The following is a 23,848-nucleotide window of genomic DNA, read 5'->3' as shown; positions in this document are numbered from 1 at the left end:
CCGCATAGCAGTGAAAGTTAACATTATGTTTTCGAATAACATCCCCAAGAGGTAAAATATATAGTGAAAACAATAGTGGTCCTAAAACGGAACCTTGAGGAACACCGAAATTTACAGTTGATTTGTCAGAGGACAAACCATTCACAGAGACAAACTGATATCTTTCCGACAGATAAGATCTAAACCAGGCCAGAACATGTCCGTGTAGACCAATTTGGGTTTCCAATCTCTCCAAAAGAATGTGGTGATCGATGGTATCAAAAGCAGCACTAAGGTCTAGGAGCACGAGGACAGATGCAGAGCCTCGGTCCGATGCCATTAAAATGTCATTTACCACCTTCACAAGTGCCGTCTCAGTGCTATGATGGGGTCTAAAACCAGACTGAAGCATTTCGTATACATTGTTTGTCTTCAGGAAGGCAGTGAGTTGCTGCGCAACAGCCTTCTCAAAAAATTTTGAGAGGAATGGAAGATTCGATATAGGCCGATAGTTTTTTATATTTTCTGGGTCAAGGTTTGGCTTTTTCAAGAGAGGCTTTATTACTGCCACTTTTAGTGAGTTTGGTACACATCCAGTGGATAGAGAGCCGTTTATTATGTTCAACATAGGAGGGCCAAGCACAGGAAGCAGCTCTTTCAGTAGTTTAGTTGGAATAGGGTCCAGTATGCAGCTTGAAGGTTTAGAGGCCATGATTATTTTCATCATTGTGTCAAGAGATATAGTACTAAAACACTTGAGCGTCTCTCTTGATCCTAGGTCCTGGCAGAGTTGTGCAGACTCAGGACAACTGAGGTTTGGAGGAATACGCAGGTTTAAAGAGGAGTCCGTAATTTGCTTTCTAATAATCATAATCTTTTCCTCAAAGAAGTTCATGAATTTATCACTGCTAAAGTGAAAGTCATCCTCTCTTGGGGAATGCTGCTTTTTAGTTAGCTTTGCGACAGTATTAAAAAGGAATTTCGGATTGTTCTTATTTTCCTCAATTAAGTTAGAAAAATAGGATGATCGAGCAGCAGTAAGGGCTCTACGGTACTGCACGGTACCGTCCTTCCAAGCTAGTCGGAAGACTTCCAGTTTGGTGTGGCGCCATTTCCGTTCCAATTTTCTGGAAGCTTGCTTCAGAGCTCGGGTATTTTCTGTGTACCAGGGAGCTAGTTTCTTATGAGAATTTTTTTTAGTTTTTAGGGGTGCAACTGCATCTAGGGTATTGCGCAAGGTTAGATTGAGATCCTCAGTTAGGTGGTTAACTGATTTTTGTCCTCTGGCGTCCTTGGGTAGGCAGAGGGAGTCTGGAAGGGCATCAAGGAATCTTTGTGTTGTCTGTGAATTTATAGCACGACTTTTGATGTTCCTTGGTTGGGGTCTAAGCAGATTATTTGTTGCAATTGCAAACGTAATAAAATGGTGGTCCGATAGTCCAGGATTATGAGGAAAAACATTAAGATCCACCACATTTATTCCATGGGACAAAACTAGGTCCAGCGTATGACTGTGACAGTGAGTGGGTCCAGAGACATGTTGGACAAAACCCACTGAGTCGATGATGTCTCCGAAAGCCTTTTGGAGTGGGTCTGTGGACTTTTCCATGTGAATATTAAAGTCACCAAAGATTAGAATATTATCTGCTATGACTACAAGGTCCGTTAGGAATTCAGGGAACTCAGTGAGAAACGCTGTATATGGCCCAGGAGGCCTGTAAACAGTAGGCACCCTATTTCATTGTGGAGCTAGAGGAGTTAGAGCCCTGTCTATGTTGGTAGATAAGATGAGAGCACCCCTCCAGCTAGGATGGAGTCCGTCACTCCTCAGCAGGTCAGGCTTGGTCCTGTTTGTGGGTGAGTCCCAGAAAGAGGGCCAATTATCTACAAATTCTAACTTTTGGGAGGGGCAGAAAACAGTTTTCAACCAGCGATTGAGTTGTGAGACTCTGCTGTAGAGCTCATCACTCCCCCTAACTGGGAGGGGGCCAGAGACAATTACTCGATGCCGACACATCTTTCTAGCTGATATGCACGCAGAAGCTATGTTGCGCTTGGTGATTTCTGACTGTTTCATCCTAACATCGTTGGTGCCGACGTGGATAACAATATCTCTATACTCTCTACACTCGCCAGTTTTAGCTTTAGCCAGCACCATCTTCAGATTAGCCTTAACGTCGGTAGCCCTGCCCCCGGGTAAACAGTGTATGATCGCTGGATGATTCGCTTTAAGTCTAATACTGCGGGTAATGGAGTCGCCAATGACTAGAGTTTTCAATTTGTCAGAGCTAATGGTGGGAAGCTTCGGCGTCTCAGACCCCGTAACGGGAGGAGTAGAGACCAGAGAAGAATCGGCCTCTGACTCCGACCCGCTGCTTAATGGGGAAAACCGGTTGAAAGTTTCTGTCGGCTGAATGAGCGACACCGGTTGAGCGTTCCTACAGCATTTCCTTCCAGAAACCGTGAGAAAGTTGTCCGGCTGCGGGGACTGTGCCAGGGGATTTACACTACTATCTGTACTTACTGGTGCCACAGACACTGTTTCATCCTTTCCTACACTGAAATTACCCTTGCCTAACGATTGCGTCTGAAGCTGGGCTTGCAGCACAGCTATCCTCGCCGTAGGCGAGTACAGCGGCTGCAATTAGAAGGCATCATGTTAATGTTACTACTTAGCTTCGCCTGTTGGAGGTCCTGACGAATCGTGTCCAGATAAAGCGTCCGGAGTGAAAAAGTTGAGGAAAAAATAAATAAATATATGAAAGGTAATTAAAAAGTGAAAACCGTAAAGTTGTCAGGTAGAAAAACAGGTTGGCAACAAAACGCACAGCAACTCGAAAACAAGCCTGCAAGTTGTGACCGGAAATGACGTCAGACGTTCACAGACGTATACCAATCTTCGTGAAGAGAAGTAGAAGCTGTCTGCATCTAATTCTAGTCTTATATTATGCACGCATGTCATTAGAATTGTGATGATAATTGTGATGATAAGGATAACGAAACGTATTTAATTGAATCGTTGAAAGCGAGGAACGAATGAAGTAACAAGAGAGAGAGAACGAGGACGTAGGCTACAATAGTAGGGGAAATATTGTAAAAGGTGTATATATATATATATATATATATATATATGCAAGCCTACTAATTATAGAAATAGGCCCTATTATAATTCGACATTTAAATCAAATTCGCATGTGCTGCACCAGAATTGCATGTTCTCTCCCAACTTGATCATGGTTTGAACGAGGAGCGTAATTCCAGTCCATATAATACAGTATAAAACAATACACTAGGCCTACAATAATACAGTTCACACTCAGAAAGATTAGCCTACTGGAGTTTGTGTCATTTATTTACCCAATACAGCATATCCAGTTGAAGTGGGAAGTTTACATACACTTAGGTTGGAGTCATTAAAACTCCTTTTTCAACCACTCCACAATTGTTTTAGTTTCGGTTAGGACAATTTCTTTAGTTTCGGTTAGGACATCTACTTTGTGCATGGCACAAGTCGTTTTTCCAACAATTATTTACTGACAGATTATTTCACTTGTAATTCACTGTATCACAATTACAGTGGGTCAGAAGTGTACATACTCTAAGTTGACAGTGCTTTTAAACAGCTCTTCGTGTTGTTGTTTGTTTAGAGTTTTCAAAAGGGAAAATAAATAAATATAAATATAGGTTGTATTTACAGTGGTGTTTATTCTTCACTGGTTGCCCTTTTCTTGTGGCAACAGGTCACAAATCTTGCTGCTGTGATGGCACACTGTGGTATTTCACCCAATAGATATGGGAGTTTATAAAAATGTGATTTGTTTTCAAATTCTTTGTGTGTCTGTGTAATCTGAGGGAAATATGAGACTCTAATATGGTCATAAATTTGTCAGGAGGTTAGGAAGTGCAGCTCAGTTTCCACCTCATTTTATGGGCAATCTGCACATAGCCTGTCTTCTCTTGAGCCAGGTCTGCCTTCGGCAGCCTTTCTCAATAGCAAGTCAAAGATTTCCTTAATTTTGGGTCAGTCACAGTGGTCAGGTATTCTGCTACTGTGTACTCTCTGTTTAGGGCCAAATAGCATTCTAGTTCTCTCAGTTTTCTCATGATTTGGTTGGGCCTAACTGTTGCTGTCCTGGGGCTCTGTGGTGTCTGTTTGTGTTTGTGAACAGAGCCCAAGGACCAGCTTGCTTAGGGAGTTCTCCAGGAACTCTGTAGGTGATGGCTTTGTTATGGAAGGTTTGGGAATTGCTTCCTTTTTGGTGGTTGTAGAATTTAACATCTCTTTCCTGGATTTTGATAATTAGCTGGTATTGGCCTAATTCTGCTCTGCATGCATTATTTTGTGTTTTACGTTGTACACAAAGGATATTTTTGCAGAATTCTGCATGCAGAGTCTCAATTCAGTGTTTGTCCCATTTTGTGAATTCTTGTTTGGTGAGCGGACCCCAGACCTCACAACCATAAAGGGCAATAGGTGCGATACCTGATTCAAGTATTTTTTTAGCCAGATCCTAATTGGTATGTGAAATGTTATGTTCCTTTTATGTTCCTTTATGTTCCTTTTGTCTCTCAGATTGTTCACATCTTTGTGGAAGTTACCTGTGGTACTGCTGCCAACACACTGACACTGACTCAACTCCAGCCACTTTAATAATGGGAATTGATGGGAAATTATGTAAAATATATCACTAGCCACTTTAAACAATGCTACCTAATATAATGTTTACATACCCTACATTATTCATCTCATATGTATATGTATATACTGTACTCTATATCATCTACTGCATCTTTATGTAATACATGTATCACTAGCCACTTTAACTATGCCACTTTGTTTACATACTCACCTCATATGTATATACTGTACTCGATACCATCTACTGTATCTTGCCTATGCCGCTCTGTACCATCACTCATTCATATATCTTTATGTACATATTCTTTATCCCCTTACACTTGTGTGTATAAGACAGTAGTTTTGGAATTGTTAGTTAGATTACTTGTTGGTTATTACTGCATTGTCGGAACTAGAAGCACAAGCATTTCGCTACACTCGCATTAACATCTGCTAACCATGTGTATGTGACAAATAAAATTTGATTTGATTTGATGTTTAGGACGAGGTATGTATCATTTTTTTGTGTGCTCTAGGGCAACGGTGTCTAGATGGAATTTATATTTGTGGTCCTGGCAACTGGACCTTTTTTGGAACACCATTATTTTTGTCTTACTGAGATTTACTGCCAGGGCCCAGGTCTAACAGAATCTGTGCTTTATATTTAGGTGCTGCTGTAGGCCCTCCTTGGTTGGGGACAGAAGCACCAGATCATTCAGATTCTAGTAGGGTGAGGCCGGGTGCTGCAGACTGTTCTAGTGCCCTCGCCAATTCGTTGATATATATGTTGAAGAAGGTGGGGCTTAAGCTGCCCTGTGGAAAGAACTGTGTGTTTTTTTTGCCAATTTTAACCACACATTTGTTGTTTGTGTACATGGATTTTATAATGTTGTATGTTTTTCACATAACACCACTTTCCATATAGAAGACCCTCATGCCAAATTGAGTCGAAAGCTTTTGAAATCAACAAAGCATGAGAAGACTTTGCCTTTGTTTTGGTTTGTTTGTTTGTCAATTAGGGCGTGCAGGGTGACTACGTGGTCTGTTGTACGGTAATTTGGTAAAAAGCCAATAAAAAAAAATCTTAGTACATTGTTTTCACTGAGGAAATGTACGAGTCTGTTAATGATAATGCAGATGATTTTCCCAAGGTTGCTGTTGACCCCCGGTAGTTATTGGGGTCAAATTTGGCTCCACTTTTGTGGATTGGGGTGATCAGTCTTTGGTTCCGAATATTGGATAAGATACCAGAGCTGAGGAGTTTAAGTATAGCCAACTGGAATTTGTGGTCTGTATATTTTATCATTTAATTTAGGATACCATGAACCCCACAGGCCTTTTTAGGTTGGAGGGTTTGTATTTTGTCCTGTAGTTCACTCAATGTAATTGGAGAATCCAGTGGGTTCTGGTAGTCTTTAATAGTTTATTCTAATATTTATATTTGATCGTGTAGATGTTTTTATTGTTTGTTCTTTGTTATAGAGCCAAAAATATTGGAGAAGTGGTTTATCCATACATCTCTATTTTAGATAGATAACTCTTCGTGTTGTTGTTTGTTTAGAGTTTTCTAATTTTTCGACGGCCTGTATCACATGGAGGGGGTCACCACGATGTCATGATTGATGGCAGATGAATGGGGAGAAGATACTGCATATTTGGGATATTTTTCTGTTAGACTTTCAGATGAACTTTTTTTGCAAGCTTTTTGGCTCCAGTTTGAAATATTTCACTGGCACGTATATCATTCATCATTCATACAACAGCTGCCACCTTCAGTATATCATTGAAGCAACTGCTCAAACAGATTGTACAAATTAAACAATCAAGATTAACATAATATTTCAATATTCATTTACACAACGAAGTAAAAATATTCAATAAACTCCAAGAGCAGAAGCACAAAATGCATTCTGAATGACACACATTCTTCTTCAGGTGGAGCGGTGCCTGATAATAATTAGGTGGGTGCATATATTTGTCCAGTTTCACACAAGTGTGTTTTATATACATGTGTGAATTGGAAATGTGATTATTGCATATCCCAACTCCCCCTGAGAGACCCTCTAAGAGTGAGGTCACAGCGAGGGATCAGTCATTATTGATGGCGCTATTAGGGTTAAGTGCCTTGCTCAAGGGCACATTGACAGATTTTTCACCTAGTCCGCTTGGGGATTTGAACCAGCAACATTTTGGTTGCTGTCCCAACACTCTTAAATGCTAGGCTGCCTGCCGCCGGCATAGTCTACATCAATAAGAATGATCTTAGCTCCAATATTTGAACCTGTGAATTAGCCTCAGGTAGGTAATGTGTTGGATGACAGGAGTGACAAGTACACAGAAACAAGCAAACAATGATTTGTATAAACTGCCCTCAGGAGAGATGCTATCCAGTGTATGGATCCTTACCCTACTGTCCAACGCCACAGCAGTGGTAGAGAAGCCATCAGAATTTGCATTGACAACAACCACAAGAAAGACTCAAAATGAAGATTCTATATCTCTGTGTGTTAGCAGCATGTACGTGGACGTCCGAGTCACTCATACGGTATGATACACGGCAGATGTGTTTTTAATAGCATTTCTAGTTCATTTATAAAACTGCATTATTAACTGCATTACTAACTGCATTAATGTGTGGTTTGCAACTGGACATTACCTAAATTATGCAGTAATTCTATATGAATTATGTAGTGATAAAAATAGATTGCTGCAGATCTATATAAAAGTATACTGCTTAAAACATTATTGCTAGTCTAGAGACCTTTTTCGTTCAACCTTAGTAAAGGCTCGACAAAGGTCCTAGAGGCACTGAGAAGATCCTTATGTCCTGTGTACCTTTTTTGTTTATTTTGCTATCCAGTATACCCCTCACAAAGTGTAACTCCTTGAGACAATCTATGTCTGACTCAGAGGGGGATTTCAGTCGTCTATTCCATGATTCCTACTCCGACAACTTTGACGACGATGGCGCCTGTGGGTCCAGCAAAGTGGCTCTGAGGAACTATGTTGATGTAAGGGTCTGCCCGCCTTATGCACAGTATAAGTCATATAAAAGTCCTATTTAATGTGCACAGTTAGTGGCCTTATGCACAGTAACTCAAGTCATACTTCACCCATTATGCATTACTCATTATGCATTGGTTTTGATATTGTCACGCCCTGGTCTAAGTATTTTGTGTTTTTCTTCATGTATTGGGTCAGGCCAGGGTGTGGCATGGAGTTTTTGCATTGTGGTGTGTTTTGTCTTGGGGTTTTGGTGTGTATGTTTTTGGGATTGTAGCTAGTGGGGTTATCTAGCAAGGTCTATGGCTGTCTGGAGTGGTTCTCAATTAGAGGCAGGTGCTTATCGTTGTCTCTGATTGGGAACCATATTTAGGCAGCCATATTCTTTGAGTTTGTCGTGGGTGATTGTCCTATTTGTCCTGAGTGGCTTGATGTCCTTGTTTGATGTTAGTTGATACAAGTATAGGCTGTTTTTGGTTTTCGTTTCGTTTCTTGTTTTTGTAGTGTTCGTGTTTAGTCGTCTTTACGTTTGTTTAAATAAACATGGATCGCAATCGACACGCCGCAGTTTGGTCCGACTCTCCTTCACCACACTTAGAAAACCGTAACAGAATCACCCACCACCAACGGACCAAGCAGCGTGTTAACAGGCAGGAGCCACAGGAGAGGCAACAGAGGCAGCAGCAGCAGGAGCAGCAGCAGCTGCAGTGGGAGAGGCTGCACCACCTGGAGAAATGGACATGGGAGGAAGAACTGGACGGTAAAGGACCCTGGGCTCAGCCTGGAGAATATCGCCGCCCCTGGAGGCGGCGAAAGCTGAGAGGCGCAGATATGAGGAGGCAGCACGGCGTAGCAGATGGAAGCCTGAGAATCAGCCCCAAAAATTTATTGGGGGGGGCTCAGGGAGAGTGTGGCAGAGTCAGGAGTCAGACCTGCGCCAACTCTCCCTGTTTATCGTGAGGAGCCAAGGAGGAGACCAGAACCAGAGCCGGTGTTGGAGGTGAGCGAAACAGAGACTGAAGGAGTTAATGGGGAAATTGGAGGAGAGAGAAATGAGGGAGTTGCTGTGTTGGTGCTTTTTGCATGGAATTCGCCCGACGGAACGTGTCGGGGATTTGATGGCACCTGGGTTAGCGCTCCATACTCGTCCTGAGGTGCGTGTTAGTCGGCTGGTGAAGTTGGTGCCAGCCTCACGCACCAGGCCTCCTGTGCACATCCCTAGCCTTGCACGTCCTGTGCCAACACTGCTCTCAAGATCTCCAGTACGCCTTCACGGTCTAGCCCATCCTGTGCCACCTCCACACTCCAGTCCTCCGGTAGCAGCTCCCCGCACCAGGCTTCCTGTGCGTATCCTCGATCCCGTACCACCAGTTCCAGCACCACGCACCAGGCCTTCAGTGCGCCTCGCCTGTTCAGCGCAGCCAGCGCTTTTCTCCTCTCCTGCGCTGCTGGAGCCTCCCGCCTGTTTAGCGCAGCCAGAGCCTTCCTCCTCTCCTGCGCTGCCGGAGTCTCCCGCCTGTTCAGCGCTGCCAGAGCTTTCCTCCTCTACAGCGCTGCTGGATTCTCCCGCCTGTTTAGCGCAGCCAGAGCTTTCCTCCTCTCCTGCGCTGCCGGAGTCTCCTGCCTGTTCAGCGCAGCCAGAGCTGCCAGCCTGCATGGAGCAGCCTGAGCTGTCATTCTGCATGGAGCAGCCAGAGATGTCAGTCTGCATGGAGCAGCCAGAGATGTCAGTCTGCATGGAGCAGCCAGAGATGTCAGTCTGCATGGAGCAGCCAGAGATGTCAGTCTGCATGGAGCAGCCAGAGATGTCAGTCTACATGGAGCAGCCAGAGCTGTCAGTCGGCATGGAGCAGCCAGAGCTGTCAGTCGGCATGGAGCAGCCAGAGCTGTCAGTCGGCATGGAGCAGCCAGAGCTGTCAGTCGGCATGGAGCAGCCAGAGCTGTCAGTCGGCATGGAGCAGCCAGAGCTGTCAGTCGGCATGGAGCAGCCAGAGCTGTCAGTCTACATGAAGCAGCCAGAGCTGTCAGTCTACATGAAGCAGCCCGAGATGTCAGTCTGCATAGAGCTGCCAGTCTGCAAGGAGCTGCCAGTCTGCAAGGAGCTGTCAGTCTGCAAGGAGCCGCCAGTCTGCCCAGCGCCGCCAGTGCCGCCAGTCTGCCCAGCGCCACCAGTCTGCCCAGTGCCGCCGGTGCCGCCAGTCTGCCCAGCGTCGCCAGTCTGCCCAGCGTCGCCAGTCTGCCCAGCGTCGCCAGTCTGCCCAGCGTCGCCAGTCTGCCCAGCGTCGCCAGTCTGTCAGGATCAGTTAGATCCACCAGTCAGCCAGGATCCACCAGTCTGCCAGGATCCGCCAGAAGTGCCAGTCGGCCAGGATCCGCCAGAAGAGCCAGTCAGCCAGGATCCGCCAGTAGTGCCAGTCGGCCAGGATCCGCCAGTCAGCCAGGATTCGCCAGTCAGCCAGGATCCGCCAGTCAGCCAGTCTCTTCCAGATCCGCCAGTCAGCCAGTCTCTTCCAGATCCGCCAGTCAGCCAGTCTCTTCCAGATCCGCCAGTCAACCAGACTCTTCCAGATCCGCCAGTCAACCAGACTCTTCCAGATCCGCCAGTCAACCAGACTCTTCCAGATCCGCCAGTCAACCAGACTCTTCCAGATCCGCCAGTCAACCAGACTCTTCCAGATCCGCCAGTCAACCAGACTCTTCCAGATCCGCCAGTCAACCAGACTCTTCCAGATCCGCCAGTCAACCAGACTCTTCCAGATCCGCCAGTCAACCAGACTCTTCCAGATCCGCCAGTCAACCAGACTCTTCCAGATCCGCCAGTCAACCAGACTCTTCCAGATCCGCCAGTCAGCCAGGATCTTCCAGATCCGCCAGTCAGCCAGGATCTTCCAGATCCGCCAGTCAGCCAGGATCTTCCAGATCCGCCAGTCAGCCAGGATCTGCTGAAACCACCAGCCAGCCAGGATCTGGTAGATCTATCTACCTGCCTGAGCTTTCTCTCACTCCCGAGCTTTCTCTCACTCCCGAGCTTTCTCTCACTCCCGAGCTTTCTCTCACTCCCGAGCTTTCTCTCACTCCCGAGCTTTCTCTCACTCCCGAGCTTTCTCTCACTCCCGAGCTTCCCCTCAGTCCCGAGCTGCCTCAGTCCCGAGCTGTCCTTCAGTCCCGATCTGCTCCTCAGTCCAGTGGGGTTCTGGGTGAGGACTACTAGGCCATGGTCGGCGGCGAGGGTGGTCTATCCAGGGACGCGAGGAGAGGGGACTAAGACATTAACTGAGTGGGTTCCACGTCCCGCGCCGGAGCCGCCACCATGGACAGACGCCCACCCGGACGCTCCCTATTGTTTTGAGGTGCGTTCGGGAGTCCGCACCTTAGGGGGGGGGGGGGTTCTGTCACGCCCTGGTCTTAGTATTTTGTGTTTTTCTTCATGTATTGGGTCAGGCCAGGGTGTGGCATGGAGTTTTTGTAATGTGGTGTGTTTTGTCTTGGGGTTTTGGTGTGTATGTTTTTGGGATTGTAGCTAGTGGGGTTATCTAGCAAGGTCTATGGCTGTCTGGAGTGGTTCTCAATTAGAGGCAGGTGCTTATCGTTGTCTCTGATTGGGAACCATATTTAGGCAGCCATATTCTTTGAGTTTGTCGTGGGTGATTGTCCTATTTGTCCTGAGTGTCTTGATGTCCTTGTTTGATGTTAGTTGATACAAGTATAGGCTGTTTTCGGTTTTCGTTTCGTTTATTATTTTTAGAGTGTTCGTGTTTACGTTTGTTTAAATAAACATGGATCGCAATCGACACGCTGCAGTTTGGTCCGACTCCTTCACCACACTTAGAAAACCGTAACAGATATATCTTCTTCATCCTTGATGTGATTGTGTCTTCAGGCTCAGTTCTATGGAGAGATTAGTTTAGGAACCCCACCTCAAATGTTCAGGGTGACCTTTGACACTGGATCCAACAATCTCTGGGTGCCCTCTTCCAAGTGCTCCGTCGCTGACATCACATGCTGTAAGTCTCATCATGCACTGTGCACATGGGTAGACTATTCCCTGTAGCATATACACTTAAAGTACAAAACATTTTTACTGTAGGTATATCATATGTTACTGCAATGTAATGTTAGCACAGCCAGAGTATAGGAAAGTTAAAGGCATATAGAAATATACACTGAGTGTACAAAACATTAAGAACACTGATCTTTCCATAGCAGACTGACCAGGTGAATCCAGGTGAAAACTATGATCCCTTGTTGTCATATTTTAAAACCAATTCAATCAGTGCAGATGAAGGGGAGGAGACAGGCTAAAGAAGGACTTTTAAGCCTTGAGACAATTTAGATATAGGTTGTGTATGTGTGCCATTCAAATAGTGAATGGGCAAGACAAAATTTTAAGTGCCTTTGAACAGGGCATGGTAGTAGGTGCCAGGCGCATCGGTTTGAGTGTGTCAAGAACTGCAATGCTGCTGGGTTTTTCATGCTCAACAGTTTCCTGTGTGTATCAAGAATGGTCCACCACCCAAAGGACATCCAGCCAACTTGACATAAATATGGAAAGCATTGGAGTCAACATGGGCCAGCATCCCTGTGGAACACTTTCGATACCTTGTAGAGTCCAATGAATTGAGGCTGTTCTGAGGGCAAAAGGAGGGTGCAACTCAATAGTAGGAAGGTGTTTCTAATGTTTTGCACACCCAGTGTAAATTTGAAGTAAATGGATATAAGGTTTAAAAATAAAGAGTTAAGAGTTAAAACCCACGGCTGATTTCATGTCTGAGTGACATGTATGTCAATACTAGGAATAAACATGAGAATTGTGACTTCCTGTCTTAGCTAGTTTTTTTGTTCAGAAAACACCATATCAAACTGATAATGTATGTTTAACATTGTATTGCAGTGATTCACCGGAAATACAATGATACCAAGTCCAGCACATATGTCAAGGGTGGAAGAAAGTTTTCAATTCATTATGGACTGGGAAGTGTAGCTGGGTACCTCAGCCAGGATACGTGCACAGTAAGTTTGGAAAGGAGGAGAAATTAATGGCTGCCACTAACAGATTATATAGGTTTAAATCATCTGCTTTGCTCTTCTGTCAGATTGGAAGTGTATACGTAAAAGATCAGGTGTTTTGTGAGGCCGTCAAGATATATGGAGCGAACTTCGTTGGTGCTAAGTTCGATGGAGTTCTGGGAATGTCTTACCCAACAGATGATGCCATGAGCCCTGTCTTTGACAACATAATGAAAGAAGCTGTTGGCGGAGAATGTTTTCTCCTTCTACATCAACCACAGGTGAGTGGCGATAGTGAAGTGGAACGCAGATCAGTATTGTATTTTATACCTATTTATCCAGAAAGTCCCATTGAGAAGAACTCTTTCCCAAGGGAGATCTGAATGAGCTGTAAGTTAACATGGCAGTTTTAGAAATCGACTTGTGCCACTGGAAATGAACTGCAGATGCTGTCTTCTGATGGGCGCTACTGTTCTGTGACAGGATCTCCCAGGGGGACAGCTACTGCTGGGAGGGACTGACCCTGCATACTACACTGGGGACTTCCACTATGCCAACGTCACCACAAAGGACCTCTGGAACATCCACATGGACGGGTTAGTGCTGCTAACCAGTGTATTAATTATAACCAGTGGATTTATAACATCCAGTGTATTTTATTTTATCTGCATATCCCAACAACAGAATAATATGGGTGTATACCGGTCTGTTGTGTTCAGTAATTTGTGTCGTAGCTCAGTTGTGTATTGAATACTGTTGCTTTGAGAATGTATCAGGCAAATTGTGCGTGTACGGAGGTGTGAGGATAGGATGGGTGAGTTGGTACTAGTTGTTAACATGTTGATCTGAAGTAAAGACGTTCAGTTTAATTGCACAACAAGCCTCCGTGCATTTGTAACATTTGGCGACGAGGATGGCCAAGTTTAGCTTACCTCCACCATCTCTATTTCTCCCTGTCCCTGGAGATCCACCTGTTCCATGCAATCACTGGTTTCAATCCTTTCAGTTGTATATGGTAGCTATCAATATGCATGGAGCTGCCGACACACACAAACAGGTGATTCTACTCCGCTACCTCGGCGCTGAGGGACAATGTGTCTTCTCCACTCTGCAGCCAGTGGAGAACAAGTTTACATCGGCTGCCCAACCTCTCGAGGAACACTACAGTAGCTCAAGCAGTGTGATCATGCATTGTTTTCTCTTCAGACAAGGAGCCCAACTACCGTGTGAGTCCGTAGCACAGTACCTAGTGGGACCATGCAGATTGGGACCACTAGAAAACAAATTTGTATATGATCAGATCATTGAAAACAACGTCATGTTCTCCACTGAGGGAGAAATTGCTGTTAAAGACTTACTGTTGGAAAACAAATGGAAGTTGTTCTCACTGACCTACAGAGCTCATCTCAAGGGGCAGGGCTTCACACACTGGCTGAGGCACCAGTCCAAAAGGTGCAGGAAACCACTGGGGGGCAACGTTGTTCTAATTGTGGAACAGTCTACATGTCCAGCAAAAGAGCAACGCTGCAAGAACTGCAAAAATACAATAATCTTGCCCATTGTTGTCACTCAGCAGCGGCAGGACAGCATCGAGAAGATCAATCAATCAATCAAATGTATTCATAAAGCCCTTTTTACATCAGCAGATATCACAAAGTGCTGTAGAGAAACCCAGCCTAAAACCCCAAATAGCAAGCAATGCAGATGTCGAAGTTCACCCGTCTCCATTAACTCTGTACATGATGACTCAGTTGCGGCCAAGCAATGTGACTGCTACATCGAGGGTGTTAAAACCTCACTGGTGACTGACACTGAAGAAAATATGTCACATTTGAACAGTTGAAACTGAAGCAGCAGCACGGCCTGGTGGACTTGGGACAGCAAGGAGTCATCAGGCCAGGTAGCACTGAGGCATGGTCCTAGAGCTCAGGTCCTCCGAGAGAGAGAGGGAAAGAATTAGAGAGAGCATACTTAAATTCACACAGGACACCGGATAAGACAGGAGAAATACTCCAGATATATTAGACTGACACTAGCCCCCCGACACATAAACTACTGCAGCATAAATACTGGAGGCTGAGACAGGAGGGGTCGGGAGACACTGTGGCCCCATCCGACGAATCCCCCGGACAGGGCCAAACAGGCAGGATATAACCCCACCCACTTTGCCAAAGCACAGCCCGCCACACCACTAGAGGGATATCTTCAACCACCAACTTACCATCCTGAGACAAGGCCGAGTATAGCCCACAAAGATCTCCGCCACGGCACAACCCAAGGGGGGGAACCAACTCAGACAGGAAGATCACGTCAGTGACTCAACCCACTCAAGTGACACAACCCTCCTAGGGACGGCATGGAAGACCACCAGTAAGCCAGTGACTCAGCACCTGTAATAGGGTTAGAGGCAGAGAATCCCAGTGGACAGAGGGGAACCGGCCAGGCAGAGACAGCAAGGGCAGTTCGTTCCTCCAGTGCCTTTCCGTTCGCCTTCACACTCCTGGACCAGACTACACTCAATCATAGGACCTACTGAAGAGATGAGTCTTCAATAAAGAATTAAAAGTTGAGACTGAGTCTGCGTCTCTCACATGAGTAGGCAGACCATTCCATAAAAATGGAGCTCTATAGGAGAAAGCCCTACAAGCCTCTGTGCATTTGTAACATGGTCATCAAAATAATTCATGCGAGTAGACCGCTGATTGGCCAGCTCGTCCTCCTCAGGAGGATGACATCATCCTCTATGAGGAAATAGCCAGCATTTTTATAAACTGTCTGTTTGAGAAGTTTTAGGTGGTGTTTTTTAAGTGTTTTTTTTCTTCAACTTATGCTTTGGCCACAAATACGAGAATAGGATGAATCAACAATATTATTTGGGTATGAGTTAACTGAATATTAAATTTTTTACCATATTTTATGTTATAAAATACATTTCACAGAGACATCTGATTCTTCATGTTTTAGATCCCACTGAAGGATCCATCTCCAACAAACTCAGCAAAAAAAGAAACGTCCCTTTTTCAGGACCCTGTCTTTCACAGTTATGAAAACTTCGGACACTAAAGAGGCCTTTCTACTGACTCTGAATAACACCGAAAGAAAGATGCCAAGGTCCCAGTTCATCTGCGTGAACGTGCCTTAGGAATGCTGCGAGATGGCATGAGGACTGCAGATGTGGCCAGGGCAATACATTTCCATGTCTGTACTGTCAGATGCCTAAGACAATGCTACAGTGAGACAAGACAGACAGCTGATTGTCCTCACAGTGGCAGACCACGTGTAACAACACCTGCACAGGATCGGTACATCCATCACACTTGCGGGACAGGTACAGGATGGCACCAACTGCCCGAGTTACACCAGGATCGCACAATCCCTCCGTCAGTGCTCAGACTGTACGCAATAGGCTGAGAGAGGCTGGACTGAGGGCTCGTAGGCCTGTTGTAAGGCAGGTCCTCACCAGATATCACCAGCAACAACGTCGCCTATGGGCACAAACCCACCGTCGCTGGACCAGACAGGACTGGCAAAAGTGCTCTTTTGTCATACGAGTCGCGGTTTTGTCTCAACAGGGGTGATGGTCGGATTTGCATTTATCATCGAAGGAAGCGTTACACCAAGGCCTGTACTCTGGAGCGGGATCGATTTGGAGGTGGAGGGCCCGTCATGGTCTGGGGTGGTGTGTCACAACATCATCGGACTGAGCTTGTTGTCATTGCAGGCAATCTCAACGCTGTGCGTTACAGGGAAGACATCCTTCTCCCTCATGTGGTACCCTTCCTGCAGGCTCATCCTGACATGACCCTCCAGCATGACAATGTCACCAGCCATACTGCTCGTGTGCAGTATGGCTGGTGTCATGCTGCTCGTGTGTTTCTGTTAGTCAGATGTCTGCGACACTTGTTCAGTTTATGTCTCAGTTGTTGAATCTTATGTTCATACAAATATTTACACGTGAAGTTTGCTGAAAATAAAAGCAGTTGACAGTGAGGACTTTGCTGAGTTTATCATTAACGTCAAAAGTCAGATTTTGTAACCTAATACATCCAATAATAATCTCATCAAACTTTACATTCCACAATTTGTGGTCGTCGTCTTCCAAATTGCTTCCGCGGGAAGCAAGTGGGTAAATTAGCATGACACGAGCTGAATTAAATAGAACTAAAAGGCTTTGAAAATAAAAGCTTGCAGTACGCTCAGTGTGCCGTTCTTTGAATGATGTTGTGTCTGTATCTATGTATTACAATTAATAAACTTCAACAGTATTTACCACTCCTACTCCTGGGACATCAATGATTACACATTGTAACTATGCAATAGACTAGAATCATGATTGAAGTAAAGGCTTATTTGTAATTCATATATACAGAAAAGAAAACATGCCTATCTAACTCCCTTCATCTGATGTCACAGGATATGAGGAATTTCAACCAGTTGAGAATGAGAAACACTTTCATGAAAGAAGTCAATTATCCAGGTGTTACAAATACATAATACATGCATTATAATGATAATTGTAATATTATAAATACAAGTTCAATTTGTACTTCAATGCACATATGGGTGTGCATTATAAAACGAGGAAGAAAGACGAGGTGGGGAGAGAGGTGTAGAAGACAGAAAGGGAAAGCTGTAAGAACAGAGGCAGACAGCGTATGATTCATGAATTACAGTACTACCCTAATATTCTCTCAGTTCATCACAATTACAGTACTACCCTAACATTCTCTCAGTTCATCACAATTACAGTACTACCCTAACATTCTCTCAGTTCATCACAATTACAGTACTACCCTAACATTCTCTCAGTTCATCACAATTACAGTGCTACCCTAACATTCTCTCAGTTCATCACAATTACAGTGCTACCCTAATATTCTCTCAGTTCATCACAATTACAGTGCTACACTAATATTCTCTCAGTTCATCACAATTACAGTGCTACCCTAATATTCTCTCAGTTCATCACAATTACAGTGCTACCCTAATTTTCTCTCAGTTCATCACAATTACAGTGCTACCCTAATATCCTCTCAGTTCATCACAATTACAGTGCTACCCTAATATTCTCTCAGTTCATCACAATTACAGTGTCTCTAGTGGTGTCTCCTAACCAGCCTTGGATTTCCAGTCGGCCCGAAGGTTATCTTAATAGCAGGTGAGGTGGCGATGACGGGACTGGCTTCCTCTCTCACATCAAAACATACTTGCAGATGAGAGAGGTGGATAGAGAGAGTGCATGATTAAGCCTTGTTTTTTTTATTCTAACACGGTCAGTCATCATAATCATCAGGAGGTGAAATGCAAAACTGACCATGCATCATTAACTCTGGGACTTCTACATCTCTATCTGTATTTCGATGTTAAGCATCTCTTTAATAATACTTCCTGTTGACCCGACCAGGTAACCTCTCACCTATAATCATGCTGTGCCCACTGTCAGCCACTTCAGATGCGGGAGGGGTTCACCAACAGCTGATATAACCTAGAGGATTTAGGAGAAGGGGGAGAGGGATGAAGTGAAGGAGAGCGACTGTTATTGTGTGTGGTCTCACCTGGTGTCTACACTAAGTGGCTACAGTACTTGCTGAAAAACAGACACACGAGGACAAACAATAGAAGATAGTCATTATTAGACAAATACCACTTGAAGCTTGATGATGACTTGATCATTTGAATCAGCTGTGTAGTGCTAAGGCAAAAACAAAAATGTGCACGTCTTTGGAGCGTTCCGATATGCCACACCTGTGAGGTGTCAGGTTCGCCTCTGTACTTAAAGGCTGATTATTCCAACTCTGTGAAATACTGCAGATCTGCCCACAGACGAGGTAGGAACACATATCCCACACAGAAGAGGTGGATAGAATTCGACAGGTCAAGGTACCCTTCTTTCTCCAAACTGTGCATGTGAGACAGGTTCTATGTACAACAAGACAGGCAGAGAGGAAGAGAGAAAAAGAACACGGAACAGTTTAATTACCTCTGGTTATGGACACTTGCCAGCAATACAGCTTCCACGGCCTGTTCCTCGGACAGTGAACATCTGGCAATGTCTAAATTTTTGACTCCTTGATCAACTCGCACCCTGATAGTAAAGAAAACAGCTTATTTTTTATAGATACGAAAACAATAACTGAGATATGACTGTTCAATCTAAAGCAGCAGATTTTTAGGATACGTCAATACAGCCCAGAAAGCTGAATACCAGACTGGTATTGTGGTTCTTCATTATACCGCCAAAGATGACAATGTTGTATCTTGAGAAAAGCATTGGAATTAAAGTGAAATGTTTAACCTATTAACTCGCTTCATTATTAATGTATTACCAGTTGATGAACAACTCCAATTTCATACATCAGCGAAAATGTGTCTAGGAATAAGTAAGAATAAAAAAAGTTTAAATAACTTCTTAGATTTGATGGAGACATTATACATCTTAGTACCTTATAAATATATGATGTTTATCAATGTGGACGAGAGACAGGGGAGCAGAAACAGAGTATTTTTGCTGGGCAATATTACGAAGCTGGATCACTCTGACAATGATACCTGCACCATCTACACACTGCAAAGACTCCCTAACTCTTCACCATCGTACACGATGGCCCATTGCTCTGAGACCTCCTTTGACCATTCTAAAGCCCACATGGGGCATCCTTGCCTTAATGGCCCTGACTTTCCGGTCTAACTCTTCATCTGACATATCAGAATAGCATTCCCTGACAGACATATTGTGTTCTTTCATCCTTCTGTAAAAAAAGCTAACCGTTACACTGTCATGTAATATGATTATATATCGACTATGAAACAAATAGGACATGGGCCTGCTTATGAGTTGCCATGAAAGAAAGTTAGATTAATTCAACTGGAAATGGTGAGAACAGGTGTTCGGAGCTAAATGCTTTTGGTTAGCCTGAGAATAAAAATGGCATGATTTATCATTCTACGGTATGTATGTATGTATGCATGTATGCAATATAGTAGAATGTTATGAACCGACACTGAATCGTAGCAGCTAACTACTAGCTATGTAAAAGTTGGACGGAAGAAGGCCCAGTGCTGCTTACCTGAGATGCCATCATCACACAGTCCTTTGTAGGTGTCCGCTATGACTTCCTTTGTATCGGAAAGAAAGGCTGAACAGTATTGGTTGTAGCCAAACTGACACTAAAACAATTGTCAAAATGGAGGGTGGTTGATAGCTAAGTTAAATTGGAGTTTTGTTTTCAAATGCTTTTTTTGTTCTCTAAATATTTTAGGGGAATAAAATGAATAAAGTTTTGCTCCATTACAAAATATTTGATTGCATACATTTTTTAAAAACTTTGAAGCCTCATTTTTGCTTTCAGAACAATATTTATTTTATTGTAAATAAAAGTTATGCTTTTGACAAAGACATCGGTTTGTTGCAAGGTGGGGAGGGGGGCTAATAGCTGAACAATAGACTATTCAGCGTTTACTAAATAATAATCTAATATTCGAGCTAGGTGTGAAAAACACCCGTCCTATCACAGACCAGATTTGCTCTAACGACCCAGGGGGAGTTAAAGCACTGATTATGCTTTGGGTCCCAATGCACTACTGTGTCTCTAACTGACAATGAATGGGCAATATAAACCAAATAATAAACTGATAATTGTGTACGACATCAAATGAAACAAGCAGGGAGCAGGTTTCGAACCCTCAACCTTCTTGCCCGAAGTCCAGCGCGCTACCGACTGTGCACCAAAAGCATGCTCAAGCCGCTGAGTCGGTATGTTAGTTATCTACCTAACGTTAGTAGTTATACATCAAACTTGACAGTATATTTACTATAGGCTAACTACCCAACGTTTATTGACTTGATTATTCTCGTCATTCTTAGCTTAGCTAAATGGTATAGTCATTGTGTGTTCTCAATGGACATTCGGGTGCTTTCGTAAATTTGCTCAGGCTATCTACTCCAATTTCAGAGCACTCTAGTCTGAGTGTACCAGAGCGCAGAATAATGAATTTACTAGCGCTCAACACCCATTGAATATTGCCGGTGTCAGTAAACGTTGGCAAAAAAAGCGTAATTAAATTGCTTCCAGCAGCACAGTTACAGTCACCAAAGCTCTGGTTAACACGAAAACTGCCTAACCAGCTCTGCTAGGGTGAGTAAAATGGTCAGAGTGGTCTCATTTGTGTCTGGAAGTAGCTAGCTCTTCTACGTTGTAGAATAATAGTGAAGACATCACAACTTTAAAATTACATATGGAATCAGTTAAGAACAAATTATTATTTACAAGGACAGCCTACTCCTTCCTCACGTTGGGGAATTGAACCCCGGTGTCCCACGTGCCTGCAATATGGAAGACTATTGAATGCTTCTCAAAAATGCCCTCTGGTGGTCAAACTAGCACTAACTTGCATTAACAGAAAAAAATGGCTGACAATTAAATGATGTGCCACAGAATAGTATGACGCAACTTTTAAAGGAGGAACCACTGTACGCTTGTTTTTGTGAGAAGTCTTCGAAAAAGAAGAAACTTTTAATTAATATGAACAGCACATACTAATATGAAAATACTACATGTCATGTCTCAAAATTGATATCTATCTTCTCTATATTGTTTTATGTTCTCCGGATATGAGAAGAAAGATGGCGAGTTCAATGGAAAGCCTGTCGGGTAACCTTCATTCTCAGATAGCATCGCGTCAGCTAGGCTGGATGCTATTTACCAGATTTTTGACCCTTTTTTTCCTCTGGCCTCCATAGATTTAGTCTCCCAGTCATGCTGATATAAAGGATTTTGGAGAAAGGATTTTGAAGCCTAGAAAGCCAGTGATGTAGACCACCGGAACTGGTGAACAGAATGAGCATCAGTACCGGGGGGATCCGTGACACTCCCTATTTTTGACCATCCTACAAGAGTAAAAACTCCAATAGAAATCCAACGTATTATGATAGAGACATGAGGTTTATATACACAATTTGTCACGGCTGTTGAAGGAACTGGACCAAGGTGCAGCGTGGTAAGTCTGCATTTTCTCTTTCATTTGAAATCACGCCGACAAAACAATGCAAAACAAACCGTGAAGCTTCAGGCTATGTGCCATCAAACAAAACACAGGTGGGGAAAAGGGTACCTAAATATGGTTCCCAATCAGATACAACGATAGACAGCTGTCCCTGATTGAGAACCATACCCTGCCAAAGCATAGAAAATCATAGAAACACAAAACATGAATGCCCACCCCAACTCTCGCCCTGACCAAACCAAAATAAATTGCACAGGGCCTGACCAGTCACATGCTCGCCACGGTAAGTACGGGGAGTTGGCTCAGGTCTCCAACCTGACTCAGCCACACTCCCCGTGTGCCCCAAACATTTTGGGGGGGCTGCCTCTCAGGCTTCCTTGCCAGCCGTGTTCCCTCATAATGTCGCCTGGCTCCCCTGTGGGTGGGCCTATGCCCTTCCATGTGAAATCCATAGATTAAGGCCTAATTCATTTATTTCAATTGACTGATTTCCTTATATGAATTGTAACTCAATTGTTGCATGTTGGGTTAATATTTTTGTTCAGTATATTTCTCTAACTAAATATTTGGGTGTCTTTGGCAGTTTGAGCGTTGGAGAGGATGTCAAGCTGTGTAAAGGTGGCTGTGAGGCCATGGTGGACACTGGCACCTCCCTGATCCTAGGTCCCTATGATGAGATCAGTGCTCTGCAGAAGGCTGTAGGAGCTGTGCACTGGAACCGTGGAAAGGTAGAACATGACAGATGACAGAAACTAGAATCACCTATTATTTTCTATCTCTTCTCTCTACAAAATCTCCCTAATCCTTTTCTTTAGAAAATGCATACCAACCGATGAGTATATCCTCCTGGTATCTACCAAACCAAAGAGGGTGAATATATTTGCAATCATTAAGCTAAATAGGTCCTCGAATAGCCATTTCACGTCTCTCTAGGGATTCTGTTGACATTAAAGCATGTTAGCTGTAAGAGGGGGGTTTTACTGTTGTTAAACACTATCTGTTACTTGTTTCACAGTACACGGTTGACTGTGAGAAAGTGTCCTCCCTCCCCAGTGTCTCCTTCACTGTCAGTGGAAAGGTCTACCCTCTGAACGGGGAACAGTATATTCTCAGGGTATGTACAGTATATAGCGTATCAGGCAGTTTGTAAAGAACTAAATGCACTATATATTTACTGTATATATATCATGTATATCATATGATACTGCAATGTAATGTTAGCATAGTCAGAGTCTAGGAAAGTAAAAGGCACATGGAAATATACAGTGTAATAATGTAGCATCATTATACAGGCTGTTATAATAGAAACCTTGTTATTATATCTGTAGATGTCACTGGTGCTCCTTCTCACCTTCTTAACTGTGTGTGTGTGTGTGTGTGTGTGTGTGTGTGTGTGTGTGTGTGTGTGTGTGTGTGTGTGTGTGTGTGTGAACAGTGGACTACGAAGGGAAAGAAAGTCTGCCTTTTAGGATTTTTCCCCTCAGGCTTCCCTGGCTGGACCCTGGGAGATATCTTCATTGGAGCTTACTACACAGTCTTTGACCGGGACAACGATAGGGTGGGATTTGCCAAAGCAATATAAGAGGAAGGGAAAGTGGATACCTCTTCAGTTGCACAACTGAATACATTCAACCGAAATGTGTCTTCTGCATCCGCATTTAATCCAAACCTTCTAGATAGTGAAATAATGTTGAAAAGAGTGTAATGCTAAAACACCTGATGGTATAAAATACAGTATATACAAATGGGATGAGTAATGCAAGATATGTAAACATCATTAAAGTGGCATCATTAATGTGACAAGTGACACATGATTTCAAGTCTGTATGTTGGCAGCAGCCTCTCTGTGTTAGTGATGGCTGTTTAACAGTCGGATGCCTTTGAGATAGAAGCTATTTTTCAGTCTCTCGTGCTTTCATAGATTTAAAATGATTTTAGAATAACAAACTTGGTAAAAATTATATTTGTCCTTGAAAAGGAGGATAAGCAGACAAGTATCATAACTCATTTTCACAGCATTCAGTCTTGTTTGTTTTATGAGTAAGTGGGTGCATTTTCCTGTCATTTCCCTGGTTAATCTCCCTATTTAATCATTACCTCTATTTGATATTTTTGTGTGTAAAGAGATGAATGAATCAAATAAAGACTTAACTCCCAGTTATTTGGCATTTGTGTGTATGTCGTGTTATTTCAGAGTAATTGTAGCAGATTGGGTGTAGTTGTGAAGTTGCACCAACA

At 43.7% G+C, this 23,848-nt stretch overlaps 1 pseudogene; it reads left to right on the top strand.

Annotated features, from left to right (window-relative positions):
* The first annotated feature begins 7,080 nt into the window (after positions 1 to 7,080).
* On the top strand, positions 7,081 to 23,640 carry LOC109897457 (cathepsin D-like; annotated as a pseudogene).
* Positions 23,641 to 23,848: the final 208 nt, after the last annotated feature.

The sequence above is a fragment of the Oncorhynchus kisutch genome, linkage group LG10 (genome assembly GCF_002021735.2).
Source record: "Oncorhynchus kisutch isolate 150728-3 linkage group LG10, Okis_V2, whole genome shotgun sequence".
Classification (NCBI taxonomy): Eukaryota; Metazoa; Chordata; class Actinopteri; order Salmoniformes; family Salmonidae; genus Oncorhynchus; species Oncorhynchus kisutch.
This window is presented reverse-complemented; position numbering and strand designations above follow the sequence as displayed.